The sequence below is a fragment of the Nelumbo lutea genome, chromosome 1 (assembly GCF_056320005.1).
Source record: "Nelumbo lutea isolate HS-2025 chromosome 1, American lotus-T2T, whole genome shotgun sequence".
In the NCBI taxonomy this organism is placed as follows: domain Eukaryota; kingdom Viridiplantae; phylum Streptophyta; class Magnoliopsida; order Proteales; family Nelumbonaceae; genus Nelumbo; species Nelumbo lutea.
The window spans coordinates 219,887,618-219,903,822 of NC_142684.1; the positions used below are offsets into that span (position 1 = coordinate 219,887,618).

General features: G+C 40.5%; 1 non-coding gene across 1 annotated transcript; it reads right to left on the minus strand.

Annotated features, from left to right (window-relative positions):
- Positions 1-15,579: 15,579 nt before the first annotated feature.
- On the minus strand, positions 15,580-15,686 carry LOC148881133 (small nucleolar RNA R71). Its single transcript, XR_016106236.1, has one exon. It is a non-coding gene; the product is annotated as a small nucleolar RNA R71 (small nucleolar RNA).
- Positions 15,687-16,205: the final 519 nt, after the last annotated feature.

The following is a 16,205-nucleotide window of genomic DNA, read 5'->3' on the forward strand; positions in this document are numbered from 1 at the left end:
AACGCCAAAGTGATAATGGCGATCTTTATTCTGTTCCCTGCCGATGTCTTGTCATTTATGTCAGGTCTATGCCATGCGATATTGATTAATTGAAGCAATCAGCCAATAGAGAGAAAGAAAGGATGCATGGTGATATTTTTACTACCCGAATTTGCTACATAAATTCACTACCTGCTACCATCAGCAACAGCTTGATGGGGAAATTATCCAAAAACTCCAAACTCAATATAATCCAACTTTGCCCACTTTCTCCGTGGGAGAGACTGGACAAAGAGTAGGATAAACAAAGACTATTACCAGATTGATTACGTACCTTATACATTTGGTTGGAAGAAGGAATTCACTAGCGCATTGCTCTAGGCCTATATCTAAATTGAGTTCGCTACTCCATCGATCCAAGCTACTCTGGCTCTTCAATTTTATATATAAGAAATTAAGAATTGAGCGAAAGTAGGATTTCATCATGATGTCGTCCATTTTCAGTTTTTTCGATGTTGCCTGCACCGAATTCTTCGCCCAAAACGGTTTTTCTCCTTCGTCTACCATGACCATCAAAGGCGAAAACAAGACAGGGGTGGGTCAAGATGTGATGAATCCAATAATAATAGAGGAGACGGAGACGGACGGGAAGCAGAAACGTGACTTATCGCCCGGAACTAGAAAGCCGCTGGGACGGGGTCAGGCAACACCGCGATTGGCTCCAGAATTGGATGGATTGCACTGCTTCGAGACCATGGTTTATCCTCCCTCGCTGAATTAAATGATTGTAGGCTTTAATTTGGGTCATTTTCTTTTCTTTATTTTGAAGCCAACATCATTTTCAATTAACACTAGATAGGTAAAACTGTATTCGTATGCATGTTATGTGCCTAGCTATGTGGTATTTGAAGTTTGAACCATCAAGTTGGGCATTTTAATTTCTTGAGGCTGTGTTTGGAAGCAATGCAAATGGACCATAAATCTTGAGTAGGGTAAATTTGCACTCTGGTTCATTTTTACCTGTGTTTGTTTATATTACACTTATGCATTGATAAATGACAGAAAATACATTTTTCAAGGTATATTTATATTGATAATAAGATAAAAGTATGTCAATAAATAATAATTAAATTTGCATTTAATTGGGATTTTGATAAAAATGACATATATTTTATTGAAATTTGTGTTTACATCCATTTCAACTAAAAATCTGTTTGATAAGAAGATAAATTTATTCGTGCAAAACTAATCCAACTTTCAATTTATATAAACAGTTTTACACTTTACATATTTGAGTTTACACTTATTTGCATTATTTCCAAACTCAACCTTGGCGAAAAACTGCATATCAGTCAGTTACCAAGTTTGTGGGGAATGATAGAAAGAAATGAAACACATTTTTAATTCAAGCCTCAATACGATGCAGATATGCAGTTGTCTATCAATTTGGTGCTCTAAACGGTGCTCTTCATTTGTCAAGTTGTCAAAGATTTAAAAAAAAAAAAACAAAATGCTTGCATAGGAGAACAATAATTTCCTTATGACCAAGGTAGGGCCATTTGATTACAACTGAGGCGGTTGTGAGTTCTTTGATGACTGAGATCATTCCTTTAAAATATTTTATTATTTTATTCACAAAAACTCTAAAAGCCATTAAGGCAAAGCAATAACTCATTCAATTCGGCCACTTCAGCTTCATAGCCTGTTTAGTTTAATACATGATACTGGAAAATGGGGGTGGTGTTTGGATTGGTCAAAGCAAAAAGAAATTCCTCCGCTCTGTGAATGCAATCCTTAGATGGCAGTGGGAGGCAGAGTCGTTCTTTACACAATGGAGTTTGGGTCATTTAAAGTGGTTTTTTTTTTTTTTTTTTCTTTTTCCCTTTTTATTTTCCCAAGGCTGAACATTCTCCTTCGTAGTATGAAAGAGAATACCAAAAACAAACCAACTCCAACAACGACAATGACTTTGAATCAGTAATTTTGTTTTTCATTAAGGCTGTGTTTTATTGCAATAATGCAAATAAATTTGCACTGATGCAAATCTATGGCAACACAAATGATTTGAGTGTAAATTCTGACTTATTTTTGTTTTAATTTTTAGCTTATTTTATTTAATTGCAGTACAAATAAAGTAAATTAAAACATGAAAACGAATAAAATAAAACACAACAAAATTAGACGAGAATTTTTCATTTTTCATTTGCACTTCTATGAATTTATACTAGTGAAAATAAAATTGCACTGCAACCAAACATAGCCTAAAGCTCAATTTGGAAGGAGTGCAAATACAAATATACTGAGTGCAAATTTGTATATCTATTCATACTGTACATATTTACGTTTGTACAAAACCTTTTCAAATTGAGCCTAATGTCAAAAACGTTTTCTTAAAGGGTTAATTAGCTGAATATATCTTATGGTTTCATTAAACCACTTAAATAAATCATATGATGGGGGGGCGCTACTAATAGACTATGAGGGAGGGGCCTGCAAAAATAATTCTGAGGGGGATTGCAGTCCCAAATAAATAATACATATGCCTTATTTAATTCCTATACTTTGCATGGGTTGACTTGCTTATCCTTTTATAGACCCAATTGTTTTTGCCTAGAGGTCCAATCACTTTTGCCTCTGGGTTGTAGGTTATTGGCTTGATCATTTCGGTCAAATGAGTCAGACCGTGCCACATCAGTAATATATAAATTTATACATACATACATACATACATACATACATACATACACATATCAACAAATAATGTATAATTATGTTATACATGTAATATATGTATTATTTTATATTTATTTAATTTATGTTTTTTAATTTAGTTTTTAATTTTTTATATGTAAAAAATATTAAATATTGCGATATAAAGCCGAAAAAGGGGGTTTTGGTGAGAATAGCAACGCAAGGTACCTATGGCCCCTTGGTACGCATAGATCTCAAAAAGTCACCCAAAACAAAACAAAACAAAAGGAAATAAGATCACCTCGATCGAACATCGAAGTGCAAAGTTATGGATTCCTGAAGTTTGCATACACATTTAGTGTGCAACCCATGACCCAATCACCAGCCACCAATCCAACCATACGAGTTAGAATTTTTTTCACCAAACCAACGATTTTTTACTATTCATTGGGTTTTACTAAAATTAGACCCAGAATCTTGGCTAGGTGGTGATTTGAATGGTTCAACCGGTTGGGTCAATGGTGGATAAAAAACATGTAGGTAAGGCCTTCATTTGTGGCATAAAAGCCAAGTCCCAATTCAAGAAATTTGTATATCTAGAAAAGTATGGGCATATACCATGAAACATAAAAAAGAGGTCTTGGAGATATTTAAACATTTTCATGCTAGAGATGAAAGAGAAATAGGAAAGCTCCTAAAATGCATCCATATAGACAATGGAGATGAATACATTGGTTCATTTGAGAAATATTGCAAAAACTATGGTATTTGGCATAAACAATCCATTTCCAAGACACCACAACACAATGGTGTGGTTGAACAAATGAACCGCACCATTGAGTAAAAGTTAGTTGTATGCTTTTACATACTAAATTACTAAAATCCTTTTGAGAAGAGGCAATGCATACTACTTGTTACTTGATTAACTTATCTCCTACAATTGTTTTGGATGGAGATATGCCAAAAAAGGTGTGGACAGGGAGAGATGTCTCATATAACCACCTACGAGTGTTTGGTTGCAAGGTGATGAGGGTAAATTTGGCCCTCTACTAACATCACAACACGTGGCATCTCAGAATAGTTGGATGACATCATGGCACCATGTAGGTGATAACTTGCCATAGCCAAAATGATGGAGTCCCAGCTGGCAAACTACCTCCGAAGACCTACTAGAGACCTATTGGAGACCTACCTTTGGAGATTTATTGGAGATCTGTCGACTTACCTCCGTCGACCTGGTGACCTACCTCTAGAGACCTGGTGACCTACCTCCGCTGACCTAATGGAAACCTAACTGGTGACCTCGTACACAACTCGAGCAACTCAATAGAGCAGCTAGCAGCACCTCATCTAGGTATGGCCTGTAGTACCTCATCGTTACCGATCTGAGAAATCTCAATGTGAGAAACGATCTACTCGAGGACTTGCTGACCTGATTGAGGTCCAAGTGGTGACCTACGAGACGTGCTCGCCGACCTCTTCCTTAAGAAAGTTACTATTTTCGACTTCTCTAGGACCATATCGTTACACTTGTATCATCCGCATCAGAGTTGATTGAACAGACTCTACTCCTCTCCTCCGAACACGGCGGACGCGATTTCCCAAGGATCTCGGACACATTACAAGAAGCTCCCGGTTCCTCACACCTATATAAAGGTCTCATTTCCAACCTCAGAAAGTATCTGCAATTTAGCTACCGCAACTCTCTAGCTCTCTTAAAAATCTTCAATTTGTTGACTTAAGCATCGGAGTGTCCACCCTGAGTAAAGCAACCTAGACACTCCAATACTGTTTCCCTACAAGTCTCTCTAGAGAACTACACAACTCACTGATCTACTTAGCTCGGCATTCGAGCCACCTCCTAGCTCAGCCTCCGAGCAACCTTCCATCTTGGCATTATTTAGCTAGGCATCCAAGTCACCTTGCATCTAGGGATTGTCCAACTTGGCATCCATGCAAGTCACTTACCAGTAGAGTGCTGCTAGATCGTGCATCATCACAAAGCATTTGTGCATATTCTCAAAGATGAAAGGTCCAAGCTTGATGGAAAATCCAAGCAATGTGTTTTCTTGGGTTATGCAAATGGAAATTTTGGGTACAGGTTCTAGGGTCCAGTTGACAAGAAACTAATAAGAATCAATGTGATCTTTTTTGAAGATCAAATAATTGAGCTTGAGAACATTGCAAAGTCACAATCAAAGGCTGAAAGCTTTGCTAATTTGGATCTAATTCATTTCTCTATTGTGCATAGTGAAAATAGAGAAGATTTACAAGATAATGTGGATGATGATGGTAATTCTTCAAGTGATAACTTAGGTGATGTTGATCATGAAAAAGAGAGAAAGCAACCTTTACAAGCTCCTCAAGTACCACAAGAGCAACCTCAAGTTCAAGAAGAAGAACCATAACTAAGAATGTCTACTAGGGACTGTTTTCCATCAAAGAAATACTCTCCTCATGAGTATGTTATGCTTAGTGATGCAGGTGAACCACAATGTTATGAGGAAGCTGTAGAAAGTAAACAAAAAGAAAAATGGTTGAAGGCTATGCAAGAAGAAATAGATTCATTGCATAAGAATTGCACTTATGACTTGGTGGATTTACTTAAAGGCAAAAAAGGCACTCAAGAACAAATGGGTATTTAGGCTGAAAATAGAAGAAAAAGGCTCACAGCCAAAGTACAAAGCAAGGTTGATTGTGAAAGATTTTGGTTAGAAAAGAGCATTGATTTTGATGAAATTTTCTCTCCAGTCGTGAATATGTCATCAATCAAAGTAGTGTTGGGCCTAGTAGCAAGTATGAATTTAGAGGTTGAGCAACTTGATGTTAAAACTACATTTCTTCATGGTGATTTGGAAGAAGACATCTACATGGAGCAACTAAAAATGATTTGAAGTCAAAGAAAAAGAACACATTGTTTGTAAGTTAAGAAAGAGCTTATACATGTTAAAACAAGAACATAGCCAATGGTACAAGAAATTTGAGTCATTCATGATAGACAATGGGTATAAGAAAATAGCTACAGATCATTGTGTATTCATTAAGTCAACTACTTATAAATGAATCTCAAAAGAAAGGATAAAAAATAAATGTATCCATAGGAATATCAATAACCCTAATAGGGAAAAAATGAGGAAAAGTAGATCAAATGTGTAGAAAATACCATTTATAACACTAATGAAAAGAAATGATTTGGTGAAAATTGAATAGTTTAAAGGAAAGGACATAAGTTAAAGAATCCCGATAAAAAAATGTATTAATAATTTTGAGAGAATTTAATATGTTTATAAATAAGTTATAATACATAAAAAAAGACATACCTTTTGTGGCTACCCAACCTAGAGGGGGACCGTATAAATATGGATGGAGTTGCCACCTAATTTTTTGGGAATTGAAAATTTAGGGAAATCTGGTATTTTTCAAGAAAAGCAATTTGTTTTCTTGGTGACTCATTCCCAATGGGATGGAGATTCTTTGAGTTCGGAAACTAAGGTACGGTGTAGGAAGGTGTTAGACACTCCACACCTACGAGGATACTCCGATGGCAATTTAAATTAACACACATACATTAAGCATAGCAATTTATTCAAGGGAAAGAGCAAAGAGTTGCAACTTTTCCATTCAATCTATTGAAACGAATTAATGAAGAAATGACAAACACCAAAGAGAGAATGTGTAAGAGATTAAATAAAGTCAAAGATGCGTGAATTTCTAAATGAAAAGAAAATTAAATAAATGAACTAACATGTGTATATAGTCATGTAACAAAAAGGAAGGAGAATGACCGTACAATCCAGGGTTAGAATTTTTAGGCCCAAAGTACAATTGGGGTGGGTGTGGAATTGATGTCAATTCACCGGTGGACATTGGTGTATAGAATGGGGGTTGATGTGGCATAATCCGACTACTCCCTGTTGGATATGACCTGGCTACTAGCAACGATGAGAACTGGGTTCCTGAAAGAAATGAGTCAGAGATCCCAGGGTGGTTCATCCTGCGAGGATACTTCGATGGCTAAGTTAGAGCATGGTGATAGTAGAGAGCTTGAAGATGACAACAGTGAGAGAGCTAGAGATCGAAGATTACGCATACAACAATAATAATAGAACGTACCTTCGCCTCTGGGGGGGGGAGTCTTTATATACTATGGCCCAGGTGGGTTGGTTGAATGGTCACTGGATCCCTACTGCGATGGGACCTATTGCATGTTAGGTGGATGAAACGGTGTCAAACGGTAATACTGTCACATCCCGTCAGAACGGGGAGTTGGTGAACTAATGTTACCATTATAAACTATGGTCCTATGGGATATAGAGTACGGAGGTGTGTTCCTCGAGGTTGCCATGTGAAGGTCCAAAAGTTAGGTTAGCTGCCTATAGGATACCAGGCTGCTTGATAGCGAGCTTCTCGAGCTTGTGTTGAGGTCCGCCCCTGACATGAATGCCAAAGTGCCCTTGGACCGGGGTGATTTATCTATCCGGGCTAGATTTGTAACGAACTTGGTTCCATTAGTCAGGTCGTGATCTGGTACCGGGACAATCTTAGCCCGAAGCGACTTTAGTTCAGGGTACTTGGCGTACCCCAGCTCGCTTTGTAGCAAGCTGATTTATGTTGATCTGTCACCCGTGTTGAGTTATGATGAGAATAGAATTTATCACATTTTTATCCCCAAATATTTTGTCTTTCATACCTAATTAGTACTTAATTGGACTCGTATCTCTTGTATTTCGGTTCAGGGCATGAAAGAAGGCATCAGGAGCAAAGAAAGGCAAATCGGATGATTTTTCACAATTTCAGCAGCGTTCAGTAATCTGGGCCTAACTCGCGTATCCGAACTCTGATTGGGCTGATTCAAGACCCACTAGAAAGATAAGAGAAGAAGCCACAACTTTCATGTTTTAGGCTTTCACAGATTCGGCATGCATTGAAGACAAATCTGGGCCCGAAGTTGGGGCAAATTCGCAAGAAGGCCCAATCTGCAGCTGAAGCCCAACTTGCAAAAAAGCCTGGCTGAAGCCCAATTCGTAGAGGAGGTCTAATACGAATCCAAGAACAAGAAACTGAAAAGAGTCCTTCTAGATCTAAATTCTTGATGTAATCTTAAAAAGATAAAGGGATTGAGTTCATTAGATAAAGAGATAAGAGTAGGATTAGAATAGGACTTTCTATTCTTGTAAGATAAACTTCAAGAGGAAGCAGGAGACCACCCCCTCCCCTTTAAACTATATAAAGGAGGGGGCGGACCAGCTTTAGGATCACTCAATCTCTGAAGGGAATCACGAATCACATTGAGCAATCAGTCGAGAGAGGAGAAAAGAAGTCAAAAAACAGAGGAAAGGTGATCAAGAATTCAAGAAACTTCAAGAAGAAGGTGGCGGAAAGAAGATGAGATCTCAACACCATGGGCGAATTCAAGAGTTCTTTCTTTTCCTTTGTTTGCTTTAATTCTCTTATCATGAACTGATTTGTTTCTTGCTAGGGCTGTTGGAAAGCCTAACCATGTTAATGAATATATTTTTATCTTTATGATTTATCCAAGATTGTGATTTTCATATAGTCTATGAATTATTGTGCTTAATGCAATTAAGAGCTTGGCCACCTCTTAATCGATTTGTGTTATGTGAATGAATCGAGAGAGAAATTCACATAAGCGACTGAATAATTCATAGTGTGAATTGAATGGTATATAGAGATATATATACATGATTCATCTGAACTTAATGGTTTTTCTTGGATTTAATGCATTTCCATTTTGAGAACTCTACTTGAGAGATCGAAGGGTTACCTAATGGACTTAGTTTTAGTATATCTCGAGAGAGAATATTAAATAAATTTGGAAAGACCTCAACTTATGGAAATGGCAATTAATTTTGGTTAGTCGAATCCATTAATATTCATTACATTGGTTAGGTGGACCTAAAAGTCTTAGCGATTTCATCCATTGCATATTCGATTAGTGATCACCCTTCCTTTTATTTTCTTTCTCTAGTTTTTATTTTCAGTAGTTCTTGTTCATAACTGAATTTCGATTGTACGAATAATTAGGGAAGACTGTGGTTCTAATACTTATTTTGTTAAATCCCCGTGGGAACGATATTTTATACTACTTGATAACTAGTGCACTTGCTAGGGTTATATATTTATAGCTATCAAGTCATGTCCATGTGTCGATCTGATTACGTCGAGTCGTCACTCACGCTGAGTCATGTCCATGTGTCTCCCTGTCATGAGGTCGGGTCAAATTCTCCTTCATCAATTGCCCCTCACTCCTCGAGCTAGGGGCCTTGACCTAGTTTGGGGAGTTCACGATATGCCAAGTGGATTTGGCTCGAAGTCTAGGTGCTCTATTAGATGTGTCGTGTGTGGTTCATGCACGGACATCAAGCGATCTATAAACTCCACGGACACCAAAAAACACACTAAACCAATTTCGATCTCGATGGTTGTGCAACCGATTTTCTTAGGAGCCATCGGATTGCTTTAATCTTGATCGTTGCTTCTTCGATACAGTGGCTATAAATAGAGAGACCCGAGACTCATTTCCTTCGCCACAAGCTTACTAGTCTTCAATATGAGGTCACACTTAGCTTCTTTAGCTCGGGTTTTCTAGTTCGCCATTTCCTTCTAATCCGGTTGTCTCTCTTTGGTGAGTCTCCCTTCACTTTTCTTTTCAGTTTTGTTCAGTTCCATGTCTTCTAGTTCTGATAGTCTTCTTGATGAGGCCGAGGAGGGTACCTCGGCCCAGGTCGGTAGCCAAGATGAGGCTACTCCGGGCTCAGAGGCAATTCGTGGCCTTCCCGAGGTACAGGCACCTCGGGAGGTGCGAGAGGCCTCGGGTAGTCTGGCATCCACTTCTCATCAAGGTCGGGTGTCGGACAACTTTGGCCCTTCAACAATGACTTTGGACCGGCTTCAGGCCTTAGTTCACCGGTACAACCTCCCGAGAGAGTTCTCATACAGTCTCCCCTTAGGTAACTTCCCTTGGGAACACGATCACAACGAGATTGTAATTTTTGAAGAGCAGCTCGTGGTTGGTCTTTGTCTTCCACTATACCCCCTAATTGTAGAGGTTCTGAGGTCTTTTGATATCACCATAGATCAGTTACACCCGAACTCCATTCGCAATGTAGTAGGGATCATTTCTCTTTTTCATGAGTAACATCTCCCCCTTAACCTCGAGATCTTTTCTTCCCTTTTGTCAATAAAGAAAAACTCTTCTTGTGCTCTTCCCAAGCATAGGAGAACCTATTACCTGTTTCCTCGCCCGGGCTATAAGCTACTGCATGAACTCCCCAACAGGATCCCGGCCTAGAAACAGGATTACTTCGTAGTTCGTAACCCTGAGGGGTGGCCCTTCCCAACCCACTGGAGGTCGGCGATTCAGGATTCTGGTGTTAGACTGGACTTGAAGACAAGGGAGACGCTCAAGTCTTGGGCGGAGATCGGCTTCCTCTACGCGGACTACCTTGCCGAAGACAAGCTCACGCAGGCCAGTTTGAGTCCTGGTAGGTCGCCTTGGGTCTTTGCTTTCTTAAGATTCCGATTAGTTCATGGCTAATCTTACTTTTCATTTTTGCAGCTACCATGCCAGTAAATGCAGAAAGTCTTTTAAGGAGCTCCCAGAAGGGAAAGAAGAGGACTGCGAAGAGATCGCGCCAGGAGGCCGATCTCTCACCTAAAGTTGTAATCGTGGAGCCAGTCTCCACTGCGCCTCCCCAGGAAGAGGCTCGATTTGCTGCCCCCGAGGCGGTCATGGACGAGGTTCATCACGAGGGAGCTTGCCCCCAAGAGCTGGAGAGTTTCTCCGCACCCGTGGGGACGGATACTGAGAGGGTTATCTTCCGATCGTGAAAGAAAGTATCATGGACCATGTGCAGGCCATGCGCAGAAGTCAGGGTGCAATCTTTCCTGACGAGATCACGAAGTGGGCAGAGATGTCTTTGGGCCATCTTTTGGGACTAGTTGGCAGCCACTATATGGTGGTAAGTACTTCGCCCCTTTTTTGTTTTTTTACTAACCTCAGTTTTCTTTTGGTAGGCTAACATTGTTGGTCACGCGCTAGCTTGTCAAACGACGATCTGCATGAAGGAAGCCCGTGAGGCAAAGGTGGAAGTGCAAAAGCTCCACCGCGAGCTGGACCTGGATCGGGGCGAGATACTTATAGCCAAGAAGGGGGCTGAGGCCTAGAAGCAGCTGATCTTGTCCCAAAAGGGCAAATCTTTGCATTGACAGAGGAGAAGGAGCGACTTCAGCGGGAGGTCGCGAACCTAGAGGCCATGGGGTGGAATAGACTTTGTAGGGTCTATACTCGAGCTATCTTTACCTTAGGTGTCAGAAGTAGCTTGCTTATGTCAGCGAGGTAACCAAGTCTTATGCAGTGCTTGGGTCCTTATTAGTTCAGCATTTTTGGCCCTTAGGCTTTGGGAGGGACCTGTAGTCCGCTCCTAAACCTCGCCCACGCCGAAGTGGCAACTGGGTCTTCTTGTGACCCTTAGGCTTTGGGAGGGACCCGTAGTCCACTCCTGAACTTTGCCCACACCGAAGTGGCAACTGGGTCTTCTTGTGGCCCTTAGGCTTTGGGAGGGACCCGTAGTCCGCTCCTGAACTTTGCTCACGCCGAAGTGACAACTGGGTCTTTTTGTGGCACTTAGGCTTTGGGAGGGACCCGTAGTCCGCTCCTCCACTTCGCCCACACCGAAGTGGCAATTGGGTCTTCTTGTGGCCCTTAGGCTTTGGGAGGGACCCGTAGTCCGCTCCTGAACTTTGCTCACGCCGAAGTGGCAACTGGGTCTTCTTGTGGCACTTAGGCTTTGGGAGGGACCCGTAGTCCGCTCCTGAACTTTGCCCACGCCGAAGTGACAACTGGGTCTTCTTGCGGCCCTTAGGCTTTGGGAGGGACCCATAGTCCACTCCTGAACTTTGTTACTCCTTGGAGACCTATAAGGAACTAAATGTTAGAGGACCCGGGGTGCTAACCCGGTGAGGTCACTCTGATGACTAAGTTAGTACTCCCATAGTAGACCGCGAGCTAGAAATGACAATCTCAGAGTTAGATCTTGCTTACTTGTTTCTAAGGTCGGTGCCTTTTTAGTTCGTAATCAGATGTAGTATCGCCCTAGGTTGTTGATGTTCCATGCTTAGGGTACTCACTTTTCTTCTAGAGTTTTGAGCTCGTATGTACCTTCCTCGAGTATCCGCTTTACTCGGTAGGGACCTTCCCAGTTTGGTCCGAGCTTACCTACACCGGGAACAGGTACCATAACTTTCTAGAGGACCAGGTCCCCTACATGGAAGTGTCGCTTCCTGACTCGGGCATTATAATATCGGGCTACTCTTTGCTGGTAGCCTACGGTCCGGATGTACATGAGATCCTGTACTTCTTCTACTTGGTTGACGTTGGTGCAGAGCTCATCATTGTTTCCTTCGTCATCGTAGGCTTCCAGGCGCAATGTAGGTACCTCGATCTCAGCTGGGATTACCGCTTCCGTGCCATAGGTGAGGTTGAAGGGGGTTTCTCCTATGGAGGTCTTGACGGTAGTTCAGTAAGCCCATAGTACATTGGCAGCTCTTCTATCCATAGCCCCTTAGCTCGGGATAAGCGAGCTTTCAGTCCACGGAGTATGGCTCTGTTCATGACTTCTGTCTTCCCGTTCACCTAGGGGTGTGCTACGAAAGTGAAGTTTTGTTGTATCCCCATCTCAACACACCAGTTCTGGAACTTGATATTTTCAAACTACTTACCATTGTCAGAAATGAGCACTCGAGGCAGTCCGAAGCGGCACACTATGTTCTTCCAAAAGAAGTTCTACACGGTTCGAGCTATGATTGTTGCTAGGGGTTCCGCTTCTACCCACTTTGTAAAGTAATCCACTGCTACTACTAAGAATTTCCTCTGTCCTGTCACTGGTGGGAATGGTCCAAGGATGTCGATCCCCCACTGTGCGAAGGGCCATGGGCTGGTGAGGTACTTCAGATTATTAGTGGGTTGGTGATGGATGTTGGCGTACCTCTGACATTTGTCACATTTCTTAATGAGCTCGAGTGCATCCGCCTTCATCGTGGGCCAGTAGTATCATTGTCGTAGCGCTTTCTGGATGAGAACCCTGCCCCCCAGGTGTCCACCGCATAGGCCTTCATGGGTGTCGTGGAGGACGAGCTCAGCCTCTGAAGGTACCAAATAGCGCAAGTAGGGGAGCATGTATGATCTTCGATACAATCGTCCGTCTATCATGACGTACTTGGCTGGTTTATGCAACGGGAGTGACCTCTTCTGCCCCACGAGAATGCTGGGTCGAGGCAGGTTCTCTAGGTGCACGGTCCTCATGTTATTGTTGCTCGTGCTGACTAACCGGGATAGGGCATCAGCCTCAGCATTCTCGGACCTTGGTATTTTGCCTGATGAAGTATGACTGAAAGCTTTGTAGAACTTCCTCGACCTTGGCTAAATAAGCAGCCATGGTGGGGTTGCAAGCTTCGTAATCGCCGGTGACTTGGTTGACTATGAGCTGGGAATCACTGCAGATGATGATGTACTTCGCTTGTACCTCTTTCACCAATGTGAGCCTGGCTAGTAATGCCTCATACTCTACCTTGTTGTTGGATGCCGCGAACTCGAACCGAAGCGCATACTCTAGTTTCACCCTGCTTGGTCCATGTAGAACAGTGCCGGCTCCGCTTCCTTGTTGATTGGACGAACCATCTACATGGAGGATCCAGGGCTCCTCGTCCCAAGTTGGCCTTGCTTTAACCGGAACCTTTGCCTGATAAGAATAAAAATTATCATATTTTTATCCCTAAAAATTCAGTCTTTTATACTTAATTAGTATTTAATTGGACTCATTATGCTTGTATTTCGATTCGGAGCATGAAAGAAGGCATCAGAAGAAAAACAAGGCTAATCGGGTAATTTTGCACAGTTTTGGCGCCGCGTAGTAATCTGGGCATAACTCTCCCATCCGGACTCCGACTGAGATGATTCAAGATGCATTGGAAAGATAAAGAAAACTCTAAAACTTTCACGTTTTGAGTTTTAATAGATTTGGACTGCATCAAAGTCAAAATCTGGCCCGAAGTCTGAGCAAATTCATAGAGAAGCCCAGTTGGCAACAGAAGCCCAGTTCACAGAGAAGCCTTGCAGTAGCCCAATTTGTGAAGAAACCCAATACGAATACAAGAATAAGCAAACTTAAAAGAGTCCTATCAGATTTAATTTTCTGATGTAATTCTAGAAAGATAAAGGGGATTGAGATTACCAAATGAGAGATAGGATAGGATTAGGACTTTCTATTTTTGAGAAGGAACTCCAAAAAGGAGTTGGAAATAGCCCCATCCTCCTATAAAGTGGTGGGGGGGGGGGATTAGCACCAAGGCATCAATCAATCTCTGGAGCAATCAAGGAGAAATCCTCCAAGAAAGCTTCAGCCTTCAAGAAGGCAGTCAGCAACGTAGGAGGAGAAAAGGAGGAAGGCAGCAACAAGAAAAAGAAAAGCTCATCGATTTAAACCTCAAGGGCGAAATCATGAGTTCTTTCTTCTACATTGTTTGTTTAAATTCTTTTATCATGAATTAGTTTATTTATAGTTGGGGCTATGGAAAGCCTAACCACGACTATGGATTGATTTTTATTTAATTCAACCAAGTTGTTTTTATTTTCATATTGTCTATGAGTAATTATGCGTAATGCAATTAAGAGCCTGGCCAGCTCTTAGTTGATTTGGTTTATGTGAATGAACCGGAAGGGGAATTCATATAATAGACTAAATAACTCATAGTGTGAATTGAATGGTATATAGGAATATATATACATGATTCATCTGATGATACAGGTTTTTCATAGAACTTAACGCACTTTCTATCTAGAGAACTCTAATCGAGGAATCGAAGGGTTACTTGATAGAAGTATATTTGATATATTCTAGAAGGGAATATTAAATAAATTAGGAAAAACTTTAGCTTATGAAAATAATAAATTATCTTGGTTAAATTAATAAATTGATGTTCATTGGAATGGTTAGGTGGACCAATAGTACTAGCGCTTTCAATTAGATCGTTGCAAGTTCAGTCACTTATTGCCCTTGTTTTTATTTTTTTTCCTTTAATTTTCAGTAGTTAAATTTGTTAGATCCAAAATTCGATTGTCCAAATAATCAAAGGGAAACTATAGTTTTAGTACTTATTTTGTTAAATCCTTGTGGGAACGATATTTTTATACTACTTGATAACTAGTGTACTTGCTAAGGTTATATAATTATAGCTATCAAGTTTTTGGCGCCGTTGCCGGGGATTTAATCCTAAAATAATATTAAAACTTGTTAACATTGGTTAATTTGGATTTTACTCTTTATTTAATGTGTTCAAATTCTTGTTGTGTTCATATTAGTTAGTGTATTACACGTACTAGAGGCGAAGAACTAGCAAAATTTGACCCTGAAATAGAGAGAACCCTTCGCATACTGCAAAGAGCCAACAAAAGTAAAGAGAGAGAGGGTTGAAGGAGGTGAACCAGCAGAAGAAGTTGAGGAAGAGATGACATACAAAGCAAATCGAATTCTTTTGGACTATGCTTGTCCAACAATTGATGGGGCTACTTCTAGCATTTGCAAGCCAACGATTCAAGCCAATAATTTCAAGATCAAGCCTACGATTATCCAAATGATCCAAACGAGTATTTAGTTTAGTGGGTTGTCGAGTGATGATCCTAATGCACATATCGTTAATTTCTTGAAAATATGTGACACATTCAAGCATAATGGAGTAAGAGATTATGCTATTAGACTTAGACTTTTTCCATTCTCATTACGTGATAGAGCTAAGGATTGGCTTAACTCACTCCCTGCAGGAAATATCACTACTTAGAACAACTTGATTCAAAAATTTTTTGCTAAGTATTTTTCTCCCTCTAAAACAACAAAATTAATCAATGACATCACTACTTTTGTTCAACTAGAGAGAGAATCTTTGTATGAGGCGTGTGAACGATTTAAAGAGATGCTTAGGAAGTGTCCTCACCATGGAATACCAGTTTGACATCAAATTCAAACTTTTTTATAATGGTATTACTCCATCCAATCGCTTCATTATTGATGCAGCTATAGGAGGCACAATCATGAGGAAAACTCCAGAGGAAGCCTATGATCTAGTGGAAAAGATGGTATCAAATAGTTACCAATGGAATAATGACCGAGCTGATCGAATGGGAGTGCATCATCTAGATTCTTTTTCAGCTTTATCTGCTCAACTTGCTACTTTGAATAAAAAATTAGACAATCTTAGTGTTGTAGCAATAAATATGTCATCTTGTAATCCATATAATCTTTGTGGCCAATTGGGGCATATAAATTCTGATTGTCAGGTAGGTAATCCTTTTGCTTTACATGAAAGTGTTAATTTTGTTTCTCATGGTGGCATGCCAAATTTCAACCCTTGTTCGAATACATACAATCCAGGGTGGAGGAATCATCCAAATTTTTCTTGGAATAACAATCAACAAAAAGCACCCATGGGATTTCAACAACAGCCGCCCCTGCAAGAGAAGA